The sequence below is a fragment of the Salvelinus fontinalis genome, chromosome 18, assembly GCF_029448725.1.
Source record: "Salvelinus fontinalis isolate EN_2023a chromosome 18, ASM2944872v1, whole genome shotgun sequence".
NCBI classification, from domain to species: Eukaryota; Metazoa; Chordata; class Actinopteri; order Salmoniformes; family Salmonidae; genus Salvelinus; species Salvelinus fontinalis.
In genome coordinates this window covers 17,595,567-17,609,416 of record NC_074682.1, presented here as the reverse complement: position 1 = coordinate 17,609,416, position 13,850 = coordinate 17,595,567, and the positions used below count along the sequence as shown (strand labels likewise).

At 42.6% G+C, this 13,850-nt stretch overlaps 2 pseudogenes; both read right to left on the bottom strand.

Annotated features, from left to right (window-relative positions):
- Positions 1–807: 807 nt before the first annotated feature.
- Positions 808–10,766, bottom strand: LOC129815870 (TATA element modulatory factor-like; annotated as a pseudogene).
- On the bottom strand, positions 10,047–12,755 carry LOC129815100 (TATA element modulatory factor-like; annotated as a pseudogene).
- Positions 12,756–13,850: the final 1,095 nt, after the last annotated feature.

The window sequence follows — 13,850 nt, the reverse complement described above, 5'->3', positions numbered from 1 at the left end:
CAAACAGTGACTGACATATTATCCGATTTTCACAAGTTGTTCACCAATATATAATTATCTGTAGTTTACGGGGTTCTATCACTGCTCCAGAGCTCCTTACCAAGTTGCAGCAATATTATTACATGACCATTACAAAACGCCCCTAATAAAACGTGTGGATTAGTAGTTTCGCATTGCTCAATAAATCATCCCCGCTACCCTGATATCATCAATGTGGAACTTTTTGGTGGCACCGCTATGGCTGGTACACAGCTAAATGCATTCCGAGTGAAAAGTGATAGAACCTGCAAACTTACATAATCAACTTCTCGTGAATAAAATAAAGTTTATGTGGTCGATCAGAAGACTAAACATTTATTAAACCTGGCGCTTACCTTCTGCAAGCTAAAGTGTTGAAACTCCAGGTCGCCATACCACCGGAAATCTTACACCCGCACGCAGTGTACTATCAGTCACAAGGTGGAGATGTAGGATGTAGTTCCGACTTGCAGAAGTGCTGTATCTAGAGTTGGATTTGCATACAATTCTGGGGGGAAAAAACGTATATCAAGAATAAATCATCACCTATCCAAATACATTTTATTTATTTATTAATGTTAAACGCCAAATAGGTATTTAAGCATCTTGTAAATAAACAGTTATTACGTTCATGTCTATGCCACATGTGATCTGTGAGAAATCATGTAGAGTGACTACATACATACCACAGTAATAACATGTTAAGATACTGATTTGTTACCCACATTCTCACAATTTCCCTCTTAAATAGTTCGATTTGGATCGTTAAAACAATAAAATAATCACAGATCCTCAAATCCCTTTTTTATTTAAAGACAGCGATGGAATGTACAAAAACATGGACTATTCTGTAATCAGAAATAAAAGCATGAACTCTTCTTTTCCCATCCTTTACAGTGAACGTACTTCTACAAAAATCTGTTTTTTGTATTTGTGTCTATTGCATGGAAGTTAAATAGATAGACCAGCCCATTTCTGTTTTTTGAGCAGTTCATCATTCTGGGTTTTGTACATGTTCTTGACGTCCTCCAGGTCGAGTCTCAGCTCCTCTGCCTCCTCAGCCTTCTCTCCATACATCTGGAGGATGGTGTTGTGTCTCTGCTCCAGCTCCTACAACACAGTCAGCCACACAACACAGGCTCAGAGGACAACACTAGATCTATAGTCTCAATAGAGCTAACTCTAGTGGACTTTTCCTTATCTGTGACTAGATGGTTATAAAGCTCTGTCCAGCAACTCATCTTGTGAGATGTTAGTTTTCACATAACCTCTTGTATTTAAGCTAAATAATCACAACAGGGATTTACCCTAATATGATTAAACTGTCTTAATGGTACTTCTATGAATGAATCCTCTCCTCACCTGAAGTTGCACTTCTCCTTCACACTGTCCTCCATCTCCTCATTCTGATTGGTCAATCTGACCATCTCCTCCGCCATGGAAGAGCGAGTCCTCTCCAGACTAGAGATCTCCAGCTGAGGGGGCAGGCAAGAGAGCGAAAGAGAGAATGAATGAAAGAAGAAAGAAAGAGGTAAGAAAGATCCTGGCAAGCAGTTTTTCAACAACCTTCAGAAAGTATATTTGTAAATCAGACACTTCATCGAAAACTAGAAGGCATTTGAAGAAATGCATGTAGGACACTCTTCCAGTGGTAGGCCTCAAAGCAATGTTGAAGCAGTGTCAGGCAGGCAGTTGGTACCTGTAGCTGCGCTCTCTCCCTCTCTGAGTTTAAGCTGGGACTGCAGGTTTTCTATGATGCTGGAGCCTCCACTGAGCCGAGCCGCCTCATACAAGTTGACCCCACTCAAAGACATGGACATGGTCATGGTTCCCAACGACTGATCCAGAGAGTCCTCCTGATGAAATACAAAACAGGTCTCTCTTGTTAACCATCCAACCTCAAGCAAGACAAATATGCAAACTAGCTCAAATTTGTCCCTTTGCCATAAGTTCCCTATTCATTTAACTGAGGTAACCATCCCTTATACTGGGCAAAAAATGGGAGGTTGGCTGGGTGTGAAAGGGTAAATGGTGTGCCTGTGGCGAGTACCTGGGAGGAGGAGGAGTGCAGGCCTGTGTGGTCTGCTGCACTGATGGAGCTGGAACGGGACAGGGGGGGGGGATAGATGAGGCTGGGGGCTCACCCACAGACTGAACCAATGACGTCCACTCCTAATGACAGAAACAGCATGTCATTTCCCCTCCACACAGACTGATTTAAGAACAGACACACAAGGTTGGTCATTGATATAAAACAGAAATCACTAAATATATCTACCTTTTCCTTGAGGGTCTCTTGTGCTAGGTAGCGTTTTTTCCTCTCTTGCTCCACCTTCATTTTTTCCATCTCCAGCTGATTGGTCAGGAGTAGCTGGTGGGAGGAACAGAGGAGGTTAAATCAAATCAACTGTATTTATGAAGCCCTTTTTACATCAGCAGATGTCACAAATTGGTATACAGAAACCCAGTTTAAAACCCCAAACAGCAAGCAAGGCAGATGTAGAAGCACGGTGGATAGGAAAAACTCCATAGAAAGGAAGGAAACCTTGTCATGTTTTGTCTTTGATCATCTTGTCTTGTCCCTGTGCTTCCCTCTGCTGGTCTTATTAGGTTCTTTCCCTCTTTCTATTCCTCTCTCTCCTCCTCCCTCTTTCCCTCTCCCGCTCTCTCTCTCTATCGTTCCGTTCTTGCTCCCAGCTGTTTCTCATTCTCCTAACGACCTCATTTAGTCTTTCACACCTGTCCCCTATTTTGCCCTCTGATTAGAGTCCCTATTTCTCCCTCTGTTTTCCGCTTCTGTCTTTGTCGGATTCTTGTTTGAGGTTTGCTGTTCTGTGTCCTTGTTGCGCCCTGTCGTGTTTTTTGCCTTTGTCAGATGCTGCGTGTGAGCAGGTGTCTATGTCAGCTACGGTCTGTGTCCTCCTGAAGCGACCTGCAGTCTGTGGTCGCGTCTCCAGTCGTTCCTCTCTACTGACAAGAGGTTTTCAGTTTCCTGTGTTGGAATTACCTTTGAGAAGATCCAGGAGAATCATTGTTTGTTTAAGAATGGAATAAAGACTCTGTTTCTATTACGTCGCTTTTGGGTCCTCCTTCATCAGCATAACAAACCTAGGAAGAAACCAGGCTCTGAGGATGTGTGAGGGGTGTTGTTACATTACTGCAGGGTAAGTTGGGCAGGGGAAGAAACATACCTTGTCCTTCTTGGCCTGTGTTCGAGTGTGCTCTCCCCTTAGATTCTCCAGCTCCACATGCTCCCTACACCATAAGGATTACAGAAAATGGCCCGTTAATGGAAAGGCTCCAAAGCTTTGTAATGAATAGCCATTAGGTCCACCTCAATGTACAGTGCCTTCAGAAAGTATTCATACCCCTTGACTTATTCCACATTTTGTTGTGTAACATCATAAATTTAACATTTATTAAATACATCTCACCCATCTACACAGAATACCCCATTATAACAAACTGAAAACATGTTTTTAGAAATGTTAGAAAATGTATTGAAGATTAAATACAGAAACATCTAATTTACATAAGCATTCACATCCCTGAGTCAATACATGTTAGAATACGATTACAGCTGTGAGTCCTTCTGGGTAAGTCTCTAAGAGCTTTCCACACTTGTATTGTACAATATTTGCCCATTATTCTTTTCAAAATTCTTCAAGCTCTGTCAAGTTGATCACTGCTAGACAACCATTTTCAAATCTTATCGCAGATTTTCAAGCAGATTTAAGTCAAAACTGTAACTCAGCCAATCAGCATTTACAGTCTTATTTGTAAGCAACTCCAGTGTAGATTTGGATTTGTGTTTTCGGTTATTGTTGAAAGGTGAATTCATCCCCCAGTGTCTGGTAGAAAGCAGACTTGCCTGTGCTTAGCTCCGTTCCGTTTCTTTTTTATCGTGAAAAACTCCGCAGTCCTTAACGATTACAAACATACCCATAACATCATGCAGACACCATTATGCTTGAAAATATGGAGAGTGGTACTCAGTAATGGGTTGTATTGGATTTGCTCCAAACATATCACTTGGTATTCAGGAGAAAAAAAAGTTAATTGCTTTGCCACATTTTTTTGCCCTGTGCCAAACAGGATGCATGTTTTGGAATATTTTTATTCTGTACAGGCTTCCTTCTTTTCACTCTGTCAATTAGATTAGTTTTGTGGAGTAACTACAATGTTATTGATCCATCCTCAGTTATCTCCTGTCACAGCCATTCAACGGTGGAAAAAGTACCCAATTGTCATACTTGAGTAAAAGTAAAAGATACCTTAAATAGAAAATGACTCAAGTAAAAGTGAGTCACCCAATAAAATACAAGTTGAGTAAAAGTCTAAAAGTATTTGGTTTTAAATATACTTAAGTATCAAAGTAAATGTAATTGCTAAAATATACTTAAGTATCAAAAGCACAAGTATAAATCAAATCAGATGGCACAATTTAATTTTTTACATTTTATTTACAGATAGCTATGGGCACACTCCAACACTCAGACATAATTTACAAATGAAGCATTTGTGTTAAGTGAGTCCGCCAGATAAGAGGCAGTAGGGATGAACAGGGATGTTCGAATGTGTGAATTTGACCATTTTCCTGCATTCAGAATGTAACAAGTACTTCTGGTTGTCAGGGAAAATGTATGTAGTAAAAAGTATATAATTTTCTTCAGGAATGTAGTGAAGTAAAAGTAGAAGTTGTAAAAAATATAAATAGTAAAGTACAGACACCCCAAAAAACTACTAAAGTATACTTTCAAGTATTTTTACTTAAGTACTTTAGACCACTGCAACTGTTTTAAAGTCACCATTGGCCTCATAGTGAAATCCCTGAGCGGTTTCCTTCCTCTCCGGTAACTGAGTTAGGAAGGACGCCTGTATCTTTGTAGTGACTGGGTGTATTGATACACCCAACCACAGCTGAATTAATAACTTCACCGTACTCGAAGGGATTTTCAATGTCTGCTTTGGTATTTTGACCCATCTACCAAGAGGTGCCCTTCTTTGCAAAGCATTGGAAAACCTCCCTGGTCTTTGTGGTTGAATCGGTGTTTGAAATTCACTACTCAACTGAGTAGATAATTGTATGTGTGGGGTACAGAGATGTGGTAGTCATTCAAAAATCATGTTAAACACTATTATTGAACACAGTGAGTCAATGCGCCTTATTTTGTGACTTGTTAAGCACATTTTTACTCCTGAACATATTTAGGCTTTGCATAACAAAGGGGTAGAATACTTCCTGACTCAAGACATTTCAGCTTTTCAATTAAGTGTAAAACAATTCCCATAACATAATTCCTATTTGACATTATAGGGTATTGTCTGTAGGCAAGTCATTTTTTGGTATTTTTTTATCCATTTTAAATTCAGGCTATAACACAACAAAATGTGGAAATAGTCATGGGGTGGGAATACTTTCTGAAAGCACTAAGTGAAGGCAACTTACTACTGTGTTTCACCGAGCCTGTGTTAAAAGCCTTCCAGTACCTGCTGCTGTCATCATCCAGTTTCTCCAGCCTGGTCTTTTCTATGTCCAGCTGACCGTGGAGACGCCCTTTCTCCTGGCAAAGCAGGGAATTCTGGGACTCCAGTGAGACCAGCTGGGCCTTAATGGCCAGAAGCTCCTCAGTTGCTGTGCACTCCTTTTCCACAGCAACAGCCAGCTGGGCCTGTGCCTCCGCTGTTGAGTTAAAGGGTGGGAGGTTAAAGGAATTAAACCTTTATCTAAAAATAGGAGCAATCTGTGGTCCTAACAAGATGTAGAAAGCTCTTGTTACAAACTAAAGTAAATTGTGACTTCAGAGGTTCTGTTCTCACATAGTCGATCTGAAATGTTCGTCTCTAGTTTCTCCCATGATGCCGTCTGGCCAACCATCGAGGCCTGCAGGTTCTCCATCTGTCTGAGCAAGGGCTGTGTTGCTGAGGTAACACTCTGACTCAGCTCCTGGGTCCTGGTCTCCGCCCCCTGCAGTCTCTAAAGAGCACCGGTAAACACATCAGTGTGTAACCTGTGACCCCTAACACACAAGCATGGCTGCGCCTTACAGTCAACTCCAAAGAAGTAATGAGGAAAACAGGCCTGTGTGAGTGTCTACTACCTGCTGCAGGTCACTGATCTCCTCCCTCAGGTAGTCTTATTTCCTGGCCTGCTGCTGTTCAGCCCTCTGCAGAGCCAGCTGCAGATCAGCCACCTGGTTGACCAAAGCATCCTGCTGCATGTGGGCCTCCACCAGGGTCAGAGCCAGCTCCTCCTTGACCTGGGTTTCCCTGCTCAAAACAGCTTCCTGGGCCTCGCTGGCATGGCTGGCCTTGTCTTTGTGCAGCCCTGCCAGTTCCCTGAGATCACATACACCCCACCATGTCACTACATGGCTTGGAAATATGAGTTGGTGCTTCTGTGACCATCTTTACCCATCATAATGTTGTGTCTTTGTGGGATTTCTAAATGACAAGCACATCTGAAGCAGGAAGCAGGAGTCTGAAGCAGGAGTTGGAAAAGTTATAAAGAGTTATTATTATTTGTTTGAAGTATGTATTCTTACTTGTAGGAGTTGTCGAGGGCAGCCTGCAGGCTCTTATTGTTTTCCTGGAGCTCCTCTGAGTCATTCTGGAGTTTGGTCATGTCCTTCTCCTGGCGCTCCACCACTATGTTCAGCTTGTTAATGTTGTCCCTGTGCTGCTTCTTCACCTCCTCATTCCCATCAAAAAGCTGGAGACACACACACACAGCCAGGCATGGTTAGATACTCATGGGCTTTCAGGATCAGGACACACTTCTGATGCCCGCAAAGTATTGCGACTTCTCTTCTCTATTCTCTCACGACGCCAGGTCAGCGGAGTCAATCACCACCTTCCGGAGACACCTGAAACCCCACCTCTTTAAGGAATACCTAGGATAGGATAAAGTAATCCTTCTAACCCCCCCCCCCCCTTAAAAGAGTTAGATGCACTATTGTAAAGTGGTTGTTCCACTGGATATCATAAGGTGAATGCACCAATTTGTAAGTCGCTCTGGATAAGAGCGTCTGCTAAATGACTTAAATGTAAAATGTAAATGTATAAAATTCTAAAATGTAAAATATATTTCCCCTGACCTGTTGTAGGTGTTCGAGCTCTTTAAGCATCTTGTTCTGTTTGGTGATTTTAGTCTCACTCTCCTTCTCCTTCACACGCAGCTTCTTGATGATGTTGGAGTGCTGCAACTGCTGCTTGGACAGCTTCTCACCATCCTCAAGCAGTCCGCGGATCTGCTTCTCCTTCTTTCTGAGGATCTCCATAGTCTCGTTGGAGTTCAGTCTGGTGGACAGCTCTTCCCTCATCCCCTTAATCTCCTATGGAGGAAACATAACAGTAAAAAGACTTGAGACGATGCTTGAAGAAGGCTTTTTTTGCATTGTGACTATCATTGTCACTAATGTTCAGTTATATGACAATGATCTTAAATTAGTTCTTAGGCAGTGTGTTAGTTCTTAGCTTGTTTAACCTTCTTGGCAATGTCTTTCTCCTTGCATGCTAGCTGGGCTTATCTCTCTGTGTCTGCGATGCGCTGTGTGAACTCCTCCTTCAGAGACTGAACACTGGAACTCTCCTCCTTAAGACCAATCACCTCACTGCGACACACACAGAGACCCCGCAGTCTCACAAAGGACCATCCTTATCCAAACACACATTCCCATAGACAAAACCAAGAGGATCAAAATTCGCCAAAATGTTTTGTTTCTTTAGGCTATTCTAATAGACCATGCAACTGAACAAAAATATAAAACACAAAATGCTAATATTTCAAAGATTTTACAGAGTTACAGTTCATATAAGGAAATCAGTCAATGTAAATAAAATAACTAGGCCCTAATCTATAGGATTCACATGACTGGGAATACAGATATGCATCTGTTGGTCACAGATATCTTTTTTTAAAAAGGTAGGGGCATGGATCAGAAAAACAGTATCCGGTCTGTCAACTACTTACCTCATGCAGGACCATGGAACACATCTCCTTCGCATAGAGTTGATCAGACTGTTACTGTTGTTCCACTCTTCTTCAATGGCTGTGCAAAGTTGTTGGATATTGGTGGGACCTGGAACACGCTGTCGTACACGTCGATCCAGAGCATCCCAAAACATGCTCAATGGGTGACATGTCTGGTGAGTATGCAGGCCATGCAAGAACTGGGACATTTTCATGTTTCATTTCACTACATGTGGTCTGCGGTTGTGAGGCCGGTTGGACGTACTGATAAATTCTCCAAAACAACATTGGAGGCGGCTTATGGTAGAGAAATTAACATTAAATTATCTGGCAACAGCTCTGGCGGACATTGCTGCAGTCAGCATGCCAATTGCACACTCCCTCAAAATTTGAGACATCTGTGGCATTGTTTTGTGTGACAAAATTGCTAAATTTAGAGTGGCATTTTATTGTCCACTACACAGGGTGCACCTGTGTTATGATCATGCTGTTTTAATCAGCTTCTTGATATGCCACACCTGGCAGATGGATGGATTATCATGACAAAGAAGAAATGCTCACTAACAGGGATATAAACAGATTTGTGCCCAAAATTTGTGCTTATGGAGAATTTCTGTGATCTTTTATTTTAGATGATGAAACATGGGACCAACACTTTCTTTACATGTTGTGTTTATATTTTTGTTCAGTATATTTCCATTGGTGAGTTTAGAGAATGCTCCTTTCTGCTCTTACATGGCATTTTCAAACCTGGATTTCACCCAATGTCAAGATCTTTATACGCACTCTTTAAGGTTGTCACACTCTTCCTCTAGCCTTGCCTTGTCTTTGCTGATTGACAGCAGCTGTAACTCCCTCTTCTTAAGGCAGCTTGACAGCTCATCAATTACCTACAAAAAAGTCCACATAGGAATTTCACAGGGAATGCACTCAGTGAATACATAAAACTGATAGTGTACCTTGTTTCTAAACTTGCTTTCAAAGGACAACTTAACTTTCAGTTTCCACCAAGAATGTTTTTCAAATCGAGGAGCACACTGCTTAACACATGATGGTTTGGGGAATGCTTCTTGTCGACATGGTCAATCCATGTCATTTCAGCAAGCCATGACACCCATCTCAGAATGTTCCGAAATCATGTCTGTAGTTAGAAACAGCTAAGATTAGCATTCCTGGAACATTATTTTGTTGAAATATAATTTTATCGCTGAGAAATTAAGCTAATTGTCCACTTTAATTGAAAGGATAAGGATTCATATAATAATATTCAATAAATATAGTCCCTAACATTTCATTTGGACCAAACGTTTTCCTAACAATGAGTAAGACATGGGGAATCCAAAGAAAAGGTCCAAAGCCACCCACTGATCCCTAACACCAATCCCACCTCAACAATGAGTATAGAGTATCAGTTTTCTATGTCTGACAAGTAGTATGGAGCCACGGCTGAGTATTGTTTCTTCATCCTATGTAATGTATTCTCAGTGAATATGGTGATGTTTTTCCCCCCTGTTCAGATAAATTAGTCTTTGAAGTTGTTAGGTTTATGTCCCATCCTACATCCTGATATAATTATTATGTTCCAGATGATGTTAAAGTAATAGGCCTTGTTCACCCAAATTACAAAATCACATATTGGTTTCCTTACCCTGTAAGCAGTTAAATGGACAAGGTACGACAGCAATCCATTCATTCAGACGCCTGGGATCTCATCGTCAGAGTTGACTTCACTGACACTGCGGCTGTCCAAAGACTGCATGCTGAACGAATCGATGCGCTCAAAGGCATCGGAGGAGGACCTGCAGCTCTTGGTCAGCTTGGCGTAGTCCTCCAGGCGGGAGAAGTCCCGACAGGCAGATGCTGAGAGCAGCCCTGCATCAGGTGGAGGCCTGCCTTGGCCTCTGCAGTCTCTTGCCTGTAACTGGCCGAGCTCTCACACTGCACACTTTCATGGTCCAAAACCTCTATGCCACTAGTGGTGGAGGTGCCTGAGGAGAATGTGCTGACAGGAGGGGAGGGGGTGTTGCTCTGTCTGTCCTCTGATTTCGGGGAGGGTGCTTCGCTCTGCCTGTCCTCCACTTTTGGGTCTTTGGCCTCCAATAGGATTTCCTTAGGGGGTGTGGTAGGGAAAGAGTCAAAGAGGACTCCAGTTTAGTGTTGCTGGTGTAACAGTTTAACGTTAGACCGTCCCCTCGCCCCGGGCGCGAACCAGGGATCCTCTGCACACATCAACAGCAGTCACCCACGAAGCATCGTTACCCATCGCTCCACAAAGGCCGTGGCCCTTGCAGAGCAAGGGGAACCACTACTTCAAGGTCTCAAAGCGAGTGACGTCACCGATTGTAATGCTATTAGCGCGCACCACCGCTAACTAGCTAGACATTTCACATCGGTTACACTCACCCCTCTTTCGACCTCCTCCTTTTCCGCAGCAACCAGTGATCCGGGTCAACAGCATCAATGTAACAGTTTTAACTTTAATTCGTCCCCTCGCCCTGGGCGAGAACCAGGGACCCTATGCACACATCAACAACAGTCACCCACGAAGCATCGTTACCCATCGCTCCACAAAAGCCGTGGCCCTTGCAGAGCAAGGGGAACCACTACTTCAAGGTCTCAGAGCGAGTGACGTCACCGATTGAAACGCTATTAGCACGCACCACCTCTAACTAGCTAGCCATTTCACATCGGTTACACTGGGGGGGTTCAGAAATGTCAACAACATCATCATCAGGTTGGGAGTCTGAGGGAGTAAATGGTCGTTCTGTTTGTGCATCCTCAGGAACAGCAGTTGTATCCTCTACAGTTGATTATACCCAGCTCTCACTGATTAGTGGACTGTCAGTGTCATTATGAGCATCACCCTGAGCCAAGACTGGAGGGTCTGGTGTCTGAACGAGGACGATTTCTGAGGAAGACCATTGACTTTTGGACTCAGTCAGGACAGCCTGGTTCTCATCAGCTTCCTGGTCTTCCAGTCTGTTGGTCTCCTTCATCCCTGGCTTGTGAGGGTCCACATCGTCCTTAAACATAGTCTCCCTGTTCTCCTCCTCCTCCTTCTCCTGTAACTGCCTGTGGAACTTGGTGGGTGGCACAGATACAATCTGGGTATTCATGACACCCTGCAGTTCTCCTGGGGGCAGAAAAGCATTTCTGTTTCATCCACAACCGTGGGGTCGTGATGGCCTCAGATGACAGAGCGAGAGTTGTTGCACACTCCTCTGGAGGAGATTCCCCATTGTGTCAACCCCCATCCACCACTCAATGGCGTCTTCCCTGGTAGATCTAACGGGAAAACAGGTTGTAGCCCTTGTTGGTAAATGGCCAGAAGATAAGGGCATATAACAGTCAGACACCAAAGCATATTTAATATTTATTTTATTGTGTAAATTAGACACCGGCTCATCATGGTTTCCTTATCACGATGACTAGCTAGTGTTTCACTTTCCTTGGTATTCACATCAATTCAGAAATAATGCTCAAACGCAAATGGTTGTGTAATATTAAATCACAAAACAACCAATGACAGGAGTACACAGATATGCTATAACATTAGCTAACGTTACTTCACCTACCGCCATAAGGCATTACCACTGTGTCGCCCCGTTCGTCTTCTTTAATGTCAAGAACTCGGTCGATGTATTTCTGAACTATTGGCAAAGCTTGACAGTTGGGTAGAGCTGAACCAACTCATGATAGTTGTCTCTTGCTAGCAAGCGCTAACGTTAGTGAACAGACTCTCTAGCTAGCCAGACAACTTAGCTAGGAGTATGAACATCCACATGAGGTTTACTAACAAGACAGATAGTTAACTTGTCAGCTTGAAATAATATGCCCATTCCACGCAATGAGCCATATGTTTTAACAACAATATCTGTCGAAGCAAATAAGCGAGTTGGTTAGCTAGCTAGATAACCATTAATCAGGCAAACCCTTCCTCGACCTCAATACAAGTCAAATAATACTACAGAAATATAAAGTTAGCTAGCTAGTACATCCATACAGTGGAATGAAAATCCCTGCCTCAACCGGGACATGACTCTTTAAACGTTATTATTATTCTGTTTCGTTAATCGCTTTTCCCTTTCATTGTTGATATGTTTTGGTATTTTTGAAATATGGCGTAACTCTGGGAGTTTCTTCATATGGGCGTTCCTTGATATCAGGAAACGCACATTAGTGCCTGCCATTGGTCAGTCCATTGATCAGATCCTGCCATAGAGACGATATTAGATTGTGTCAGAGGGTGCACCCGATTGCACCGGAAGAGGGAAGCCCAACTCAGCGGAAACTGTCTCCATCCAGCAGGTGTCGTTTTTTTCGTTGTTTCGCCTACCAAGCAATTACTTTTTGTATGGAGGTCAATGAGATTGTCGAACCTGGTAAACAACTAAATGAATAGCTTATTTGCAAGGTGAGGTTTATTTAATCAAATAGAAGCTTCCTAATGCTTAAGTTGTTACGAGTGTAACAAGTAGGTCATGTGACATCCGGCAACTTTGAGAAAAACACTTCATATCAGCGTTGTCTGGATATGGCTATGTGCATGCATAGAATGAGGCTAAAGTGCATAGAAACTCTCCAAATAATACACTCAGTTTACGTCAACAACCCGCATCGAATATTCAAATAAGGATTACAATAATGAGATGTAGCCACATCCAAAGAAAGCAAATGCAAGAGCTAAACAGCCTGCCATGTCACGTTGTTTACAATGGTTACTTTCCAAACACTTAAAGACGCACCCTCTCGCCTCAGGACTCAAAATAAGTGAACACCTCTGATGACGTTCATGACGTCTGTCGAGTTGAGGCTTGCAGGGCGAGGGAATAAATAATTAATTTTGAACGGACCGCTCTTGTCCGGAAATGTGTCACTCGTTCATCCCACGGTTGTGTTTTCAGTCATCATGGAATTAATTATTAATTATTGAACAAGTTAGGTTGCAGGTAGCCTCGTGGTTAGAGCGTTGGGCCAGTAACATAAAGGTTGCTGGTTCGAAGCTGATGAGGTGAATAATATTTAAATGTGCACTGGAGCAAGGCACTTAACCATAATTGCACCTGAAAGTTGCTTTGGATAAGAGTCTGCTAAATGACTCACATGTAAAATATTACCACTGACTAAAATTAGACTGTTTGAATTTCTGGCTATAAGTCTCACAATCTCAAAACATGCTCTCTACTGTATAAATATGTTGTATATAAACATTTATGACTAGTTAAAACAGAGATTTGTGGTGACGCGGGGAGCAGTGAAATGCATCTGGCATGGTACATTATTAGCTCTAATGCACATAGCTCTCCAGTGTCATCAGAAACAAACACGTAATAATACATTTTATTTTAAGCGCTTTTCAAGACGCCCAAAGTCTACCGAAGTCACTTAACACCCAAAGTAGCCAAATGTATTGCTTCAGTCAAATCACGTCCAACTGTATTACAGTCTTTCAGTTCCCACAGACATGTCAGTTTCATAGTGCTTGGATCAGTATCCCATCCTCACAGAGAGAGGGAGAGAGTCAGAGGAAGAGCAGGAAGAGAGACAAAATAGACTACCATTGCTGTTCCCTTTTACTGTGATGACGATATGACTTGCAGTCTGGTGTCTCTTAACTTAATCGAGTCAAAGTGCAACAACTGCTACAATAGCATCTGGGTCAGAGGAATGTAATACATGCAAGCAGTCATAAACCTTAAAAACAGAGAGCCATACTTGGTTTAACCCAGACCCCCATTCACTCCCCAAGCCAGGGGTGGTCAATCCTGGTCCTGGAGAGCCGTAGGGTGTGCATGCTTAGTAAGTTACATATCAGCATTAGTGCACCTGATACAGCTTATTAAAGTCTTGATGAGAGGTT